At 47.4% G+C, this 8364-nt stretch overlaps 1 pseudogene; it reads right to left on the reverse strand.

Moving 5' to 3' along the window:
- Window positions 1-6150: 6150 nt before the first annotated feature.
- LOC138157526 (3-galactosyl-N-acetylglucosaminide 4-alpha-L-fucosyltransferase FUT3-like) overlaps window positions 6151-8364 on the reverse strand; it is an 8740-nt pseudogene continuing 6526 nt past the window's right edge.

The raw sequence follows: 8364 nt of genomic DNA on the forward strand, positions 1-8364 counted from the left end.
ATAGGGGATCCTGGTTCATACAGCAAACCCCTCTCACCACCCCACTACCCCATCTTTGAGTCCCCACCCAGGCTCTAGTCCTGAGAAATCCAGAGAGAAAACACACAGAGATGTATATAAAGACACAGACCTATTCAGTCAGTCAACAAATATTTAAGAAGTGCTTATGACATACATACATACATATAGACATGCACATATACATATGACATACATATATACATACATATAGGAACACACAAATATAAAATAACACATGTGCAAGCACACTTAAACACACAAACACACCCAGAAATGCAGAGAGACATGTAGACACATACATGTCAAATGTAGATTCTCTGGTGCTCACTGATCCTGCACTCTCCAGCTCTGCCGGGGCCTGCTTCCCCTTCTTCCCTCTCTTTCTTCCCTCATCCAATCCATGCTAGGGTTCGTATATGTCACCCCTTACTTCTATCCTCTGAGGGAGTCTGATGCATAACAGTTGTGTGAGCCCTAGAAGGAGCTGCTGTGGGGTGACCATCCCCTTCCTACTGCCTGAATGTCCAGGGTTGGCCTGGGAGTCGCACCATGAAAGGGCCCCTTGTCGCCAGGGCCAGCCCTAGCCTCACCCACTGAGCCTAGAAGAGGACTCCCTGTTTTGTACAGTCCCCTATGGTCCCCCTCTCTGTTCTACTACTCTTTTCCCCACATGTCGCCAAATTCCAGCCAGGACTCTTCTCTCCTAGTACAAGTTCTGCTTCGGTTTGTGGCCAGGAAATGCTCACTCATGAGCAGAGGGGTCTGGGCTGCCTCGGAGGTAGTGACTGTTCTTTTCACCCCACCCCCCACCTGGAGGTCTCAGGGAAAGACAAAATGACCTCTGGCTGGGTATGTTACAGTGGGAATGCCTTTTGGGGCATGGGTTGGATTAGATTATCTATGAATTATCTTCCAATATTAATATTCCATGATTGATGATCATAGGTTCTGATATTCCTTTCTCCCAGCCAAAGTGATTTCTCCTGACTGATACCCAGTCAGGTGATCTGGAGGGAGGCACACTTGGAAGCAGGCAGGCTGGGAACTAAGGAGGTCCCTCCTCATCGTATTCAATTCAATAGACCTTCTACATAATAATACATAATAAGCACCTTCTACAAGCAGGCACTGAGGCCAGCCAGCCCAATCCCAGGGACAGCATGGTGGAACAGAGAGCTGAATTTGCAGTCAGAAGACATGGATTTGAACTACTTTTCTGATACTTACTACTGCGTAAACTTAGGCAAGGAACTTCAACACTCTGCTCCATAGCATCCCCTCTTGCCAAAAGATACAGGTGGCCTAAGGTATCTCCAAGGCCTATGATCTTATTCCAGGGAGGTCTCCCTGACTAGAGAGAAAGAAAACTTTCAGGCTCTCTCTTGGATCTCGGTGTGACCAATGTAATGGGGCCTTAGTTTCCCAGTTTGTGAAGTATGGATCCCATAAGGTTGGGGAATTAGTCGAGAGCCAATTCAAATCAAGAGGATTTATTAAGTGCCCACTATGGGCCAGGCACTATGCTAGTCACTGAGGATACAAAAGATGGCAAAATTAGTCCCTGCCCTCAAGGAACACAAAAGCTAATGGGGGAAACAACATGCAAATAGCTTGTGTGCAAACAAGATACATACAGGACAGATTGCAAGCAGTCTCCGAGAGAAGGTGCCAAGATTAGTTGGACTGGGAAAGACTGCTTCAAAAAGGTAGGACTTTAACTGAGGCTTGAAGGAAGCCAGGGAAGCCAGGAGGTAGAGATGAGGAGGGAGAGTATTCCCGGCACAGGGGAGCTGGAGACCAGTGTCACTGGGTCAGAGAGAATGTGGCGAGGAGTAAAGCATGAGAAGACCAGAAAGTAGGAAGGGGCCAAGTAATGAAGGGATGTGAAAGCCAAGGAGAAGGTTTTAAATTTGATCCTGGAGGTGACAGGGAGCCATGGAGTTTACTGAAGAGGAGAATGAAATGATCAGGCTTCTAGGAAGACTAACTGGACAGCTGAATGGAGGATTGGTTGGGGTGAGGAGACTTGGGGCAGAGAGATCAACCTGAAGGCTCTGCCAATGGTGTCCTCCTGAGGACTGTACCGCCATCCTCCCAGGCCCACAAGTACAACCTTGACTGCCCACTCTCTCTCACCACCCCCTCCTCCATCCAAGCTACTGTCAAGCTGTCTCACCTCCATCTCATCTCTCCAATGTGCCCCTTCTCTCCTCTGATCCTGCCAGCACTCTGGTGCAGGCCCTTGTTATCTTCCAGTATTCCATGATCAATGATCACAGGTCCTGGAGGATTGCAACAGCTGCTGGGGGCCTGCCAGCCTCCATTCTCTCCCCCTCCAGTCCATTCTCCATTCAGCCATTAGAGTGATTTTTCCAAGTGCTGGTTCAACCACGCCACCTCCCTATTCAATAAACTCTCAATCGCCTCCAGGATCAAACATAGGAAACTTTGTGTGACATTCAGACCCCTTCATGACCCAGCCCCTCCTGCCTTCCCAGTCTTCTTGTACCTTACACCTCCTTGTGGACTTTTTAATCCAATGACACTGGTCTCCTAGCTGTTCTATAAACAAGACACTCCATCTCTCTGGGCATTTTCTTTGGCTGTGCCCCATGTTTGCAATACTCTTCTTCCTTCTCTCTGCCTCCTGGGTTCCCTGGCTTCTTTCAAGTCTCAACAAAAATCCCACCTTCTATAGGAAAGCCATTTTTTTTTTTGCTTTTTGGAGGGCAATTGGGGTTAAGTGACTTGCCCAAGGTCACACAACTAGTTTTTGTGTTATGTGTCCAAGGCCAGATTTGAATTCAGGTCCTCCTGACTCCAGGGCCAGTGCTCTGTTCACTGTGCCACCTAGCCGCCCCAAGGAAAGCCATTTTCAGTCTCTCTTAATTCTAGTACCTTTCCTCTGTGAATCACTTCCTATCTCTCCTGTGTATAGCTTGTTTATATATAATATGCATTTATAATATTTGTTTGCCTACTAGCACTGGCACAATGCCTGGCACATAGTAGGGACTTAATGAATGCTTGCTGACTGACTAAGTGATCCAAAATGGAAAGATGAAAGGAGTGAGGAGCTAAGGATTACACCTAGGTGTGAGCCTGGATGACTGGGGACATATTGGTACCCTCAATAGTAATAGGGAAATTAGGGAGAGGGAAGGGTTTGGGGGAAAAGAAAACTAGTTCAGTTTGGGACATGTTGATCGTGAGATGCCTGAAGCACATCCAGCTCAAGATGTCCAAGAGGCAGCTGGAGATGTGAGTCTGGAGGTCAGCAGAGAAGCTAGGGCCAGATAAATGGATCTGAGAATCCTTTGTATAAAGAGGATCATCGAATTCATCAAAGGGGATGAAATCACCAAGGAAAACAGCATAGGAGGAGAAGAGAAGGCCAAGGACAGAGCCTTGGGGGTCGCTCATGGTCAGCAAGCGTGATAAAAATCCCGGAAAGGAGACTGAGGAGCAGCCAGACAGATATGAGGAGAACCGGAAGAGAATAGTATCACAAAAACCAGAGAGAAGAGAATATCAAGAAGAGAGGGGTCAGTGCAAAGACTGCAGAGAAGGCAAGAAGGATGAGCACTGAGAAAACTGAACAAAGGGGAAACTACTTTGTCTGATCAAAAGTAACACTAGTTTAGAATCACAGATCACAGATTTTTAATGTTGAAAGGAACCTTGCAGATGGTCTAGTCTAGGGGTAGGGAACCTGTGTTCTTGAGGCCACATGTGGCCTTCTAGATCCTTGGGTGTGGCCTTTCCACTGAGTCCAAGTTTTACAGAACAAATCCTTTTATTAAGGTGACGTGTTCTGTGGGGTTTGGATTCAGTCAAAGGGCTGCACTTGAGGGCCACATGTGGCCTCGAGGCCGCAGGTTCACCACCCCAATCTAGTCCAATACATTTCCAAAAAGGCAGCCCCATCAGAACCTCCCTGACAAGTGGTTGGACAGCTTCTGCTTGAAGACCTCCAAGAGGGAAGCCACCATTTCCCTATGGAATAGTGGCTCATTCCACTTTGGAGCAGCTCTCAGGCTGAGAAAGTTCTTCCTGACATCCAGCCTCAATGTGCCTCTTTACAACACCCAGCCCTGCTCCTGCTTTTGCCTTCTGGGGCCAATACCTCCTGCACATGACCAGCCTTTCAGATAAAGGGGGGCTATCATGTGTCATTCTCCACTTCTCCCACCCCATCCACACACATTCCCATCCCCAACCAATTTTCACGTGATATGAATTTAAAGTCCTTCACCATCCACATAGCCATGCTCTCGAACCTCTTCAGCTTTTCAATTTCCTTCCTAAATTGTCCAGATGTGAACACGGTGCCCAGATGGGGCCTGATCAGAGAAGAGGACAGTGGAACTCTCACCCCCCTATTCCTGGGAGTGGTGCCTTTCTTAATGCAGCCCAAGGCCACATTAGCTTTTTTGGTGGCCACATCACAACGCTAACTCATACTGACCAACCAGTCTGTTAAAGCCCCCAGCTCTTTTTCAAATAATTGTCCCTCCCCCAGCCTATGTTTGCAAAGTTGAGTTTTTTAACCCAGGCATAAAACTTGACATCTATCCCTATTGTATTTCATCATTTTATTCAGTCTAGTCTTCTAGCCCAGAGGTGTCAAACTTGCTACTCCCCACTGTTTCCAAACCAGATTAAACTGTAATTGGGAAATGCTTAATAAAATAAAAACACAATACAACATATATGTTAATCAGACTATTCATTGGAAGGTCAAATACTGAAGCTGAAGCTTAAATACTTTGCCACATAATGAGAGGATGGGATTCACTGGAAAAGACCCTGATGTTGAAAAAGATCCAAGGCAGAAGGAAAAAGGGATGGCAGAGGAAAAGATGGATAGACAGTGTCATGGGGACAATGAGCATGAACTTGGACAGACAGAGATAGTGGAGGACAGACAGGCCTGGCATGCTGTGGTTCCTGGGGTCACTAAGCACTGGGCATGACTAAACTGCTGACCACAAAAGTCAATATGGGGCTGCAACTGTTACTGAGTTTTCAGCCACTGCTACAGCCTTTCTGCATCCTGACTCTTCCATTCAGGGTATCCTTTTGGCTTTGTGTCATCAAGGCCCTGTTGGGAGAGGGAGTGCCATGGGAAGAACCCTAAGCTGGAAATCAGGGAACTGGGTTCTAAAGTCTAGGATCAGCCCTTGACCCCTTGAGTGTACCTCTGGTAAGTCCCTTCCCCTATCAGGGTCTCAATTGGGTAGGGTATGTGTATGTGTGTATATGGGGTGGGGGGGGGTTGACTTGATTAGATGGTCTCTAAAGTCTCTCCAATGGCACACTTTGTGTTCTAAGACATGACCTATTTGCTGACTTTTCTGGGATCTCATCCCAAGAAGCAGACAAAGCAAGACCTGCACAATCAGCTCCTATCGTCCGACTGCCCACATAACACTGGGGGTCCTCCCTGGGCCTGATACTTATCATCCTCATCTATGTCTTCATCACAAACATTTATTGAGCTCTTGCTAAGTACCAGGAAAACAAAAGGGAAGTCTAGGGAACTGTGTCCACAGAATATCACAGAGAGCATCAGGATTCAAGGGAAGGGTGGTGGGTGTAGAGAGCCAACAAAGTTATAGCAAGGGAGGTCTTTAAAAGTCACCAGCAGAAGACTGACCAATGGTGAATGTTACTGACAATCTGTATTGTGGGAGCTCCCTTGGGGTTATCAGTGGGCAAGGTCACTAGTGGGAAACATCAGCAAAGGTCACTTTTGATGTCTCTGCAAGTCATGGGTGGGAGAATCTCAGATCACTAGTATAGGATAAAAACACAAGTCATCAGAGGGAGATATCACCAAAGGTCATTAGTAAAAGATGTCATCAGGTGGAAAGGTCATTATTAGGACATGCCATCGAAGGTCATGAGTGGAAGACATCACTATGGTAGTCACCAGTGGGGAATGTGATCCAACATCACCAGTGGAAGGACATCAAAAAAGGATGTCACTAGTGGGAAATATCTCTAAAGATATCTAGAGGGAGAAGAGGCCACTAGCAAGGCAAACACCCACCACACCCCTTCTGAACATCCAACTAACTTATGCCACTAGAATACCCAAGGGCTATGGATAGAGAAGGATGCACCTCAGGAGAACCATTTGGACAGCATAGGGACAGTTCGGTAGGTGGGTGGCTGCTGTAGGATCCAGCATGCCTTACAGAATTCCTGGTACCAGCCAGACCTGGTTACCACCTCCAGGTGCTCCCGCCACTGTAAGTATGCCAGGTAGCACATCTCATCCTTATTCAGCTCCTTTAGGTAGATGGGTAGTTCCTGCGGGTTCTGGAAGTCATGCACATGGATAAAGGCATCAGATGGCAGGAAGCGCTCATAGTTGTGCCTTGGTGGACCATACACTATGGGGACAGCCCATGCTGCCAAGGCATTATGCCAAATTTTCTGTGATGTAGTCTTGGTGCAGAGAGTTCTCGAAAGCCAAATAGAACTTATACTCAGATAGGACAGACAGTTGTTTTTTGGTTGATAATGGCTTGTTATATTTCCCATAGATGTCCACGAACAAATAGGGCTGTAGCCTCCGGAAGTATGTGACCCGGTGGGAGTCTTCCTTCCAGTTACTCACCAGCCAGGCTACCAATTTGGTTTTGGGATAGGGAGGTCTAGCTAAGGAATTGTTCTTCAACCCCTGCCGTGGTCTGAGCCACCCGTAAGGGGTGAAGATGTCTGAATCACTGTGGTAGGTCATGGTCAGGTTGAAGAGGCCATCCATAGCAGCCAGGTTATTCAAGTGGCTAGGTGACTCAAGGCTGAACCAGACCCATCGTTGGCCAATTGGCTATGTGAGCCATAGCTGCATGGAGGGCCTGCTACTCATGTCGGGGTGGTGGATGATGACTGCATGGGCCCTCTCATACCAGGTACGGCTCAATGTGATTTGGCAGTTTGACTCATTGGCCCAGGAACCCAAGCAGCGGAGTCCTTGAATGGACACTCGCTGATTAAAAGGCCATGTCCACAGCAGGATGGTGAGCACAGGCGTATCAGATGGAGCTACCTGCGCAGGGAGGCAAGGTTTCTGCACAGACTGAGGGAACACGTACCAATACAAGAGGAGACTCACGGTAAACAATAATTGCAAAAGCAGGAACAGGAACACCTGGGAGTAGAAGTATTTTTTTCTTGAGAGATGAGGTGGCCTGAGCCTTCAAGGAGCAGTTGGTACTGGAGAGAAGTGGGAAAAGATGGGGCTGTTAAACCAGTCAGTGACTGAGTGAGCACCTGCCTAGCCTTACTCACCCCTGGCTTCCACCTCCCCTTTTCTCCCATTTCCTCATATTTCCTGCCAATTCCCTACCCCCACCCTCCAGCTCCTCTCTCCCTCCCTCCATCATCTCACAGAATCTCAGAGTTGTAATGGACCTTGGACCTACCCTCTAAAACATGCCAGAAAAAAATGACTATTCAGTTCCCACTTGGAGATCTCCAGTAATTAGGAAACTCATTCCCTCCCAGGGTGGCCCCCTCTACTTCTGCCTAACTTTAACTTTATGCTTCTCTTTCTTAAGCCCAAATATGCCTCTAGGTACCTTCCAGCCCTAGTTCCAAGATCCCCCCTGTAGAATCAAGCTGAATAGGTCTAGTACCTGGGTGGGGAACCTGGAGCCTCCAGGCGTGTGGCCCTCTAGGTCCTTGGGGGCAGCCTTTTGAATGAGTCCAGGTTTTAGATTCATTAAAGGGATTTGTTCTGTGAAGTTTAGATTGGATCAAAGGGCCTGCTTGAGGGTCTAGAGGGCCACCCCTGGTCTAGTACCTCTTCCAAATGATAGTTCTTCAGATATTCTGAGACATGAAGGTATTCCCCATGCCCAGTGTCCTCCAGCCTATCCACAGATGGTGGGCCACGCCCAAGACTGACCTCCCCGCTGCAGAAGCAGCCTGAGCAAAGGACTAACAGGAAATGTCATACGTGACCGTGACCGTGCGTGCAGCGATGTCTGACCAATGACCCTCTCGGGGAAGGGGGAGGGGCAGAATTCAGAACTCAAAACTTTAAAAATGTTGAAAATGTGCTTTAACATGTAATTGAGGGAAAATAAAATATTATATATATAGTTTTAAAAGGAAGTGATCCAAATGGCTGAACAAGTTGTGGTATATGCATGTTATGGAATATTATTGCGCTATAAGAAACGGGGAGCAGGCGGTCTTCATATTTACCTGGAGAGGCTTAAAAGAACTGATGCTGAGTGAGAAGAGTAGGAACCAGGAGGAATTTGTACACAATTACAGACACAACGTATGTGTGATGACCAACTTTGATAGACTGGACTCTTCTCA

This window comes from Petaurus breviceps, unplaced genomic scaffold (assembly GCF_028583685.1).
Source record: "Petaurus breviceps papuanus isolate PSGF00001 unplaced genomic scaffold, PetGlider_PUasm1.0 172, whole genome shotgun sequence".
NCBI lineage: Eukaryota > Metazoa > Chordata > Mammalia > Diprotodontia > Petauridae > Petaurus > Petaurus breviceps.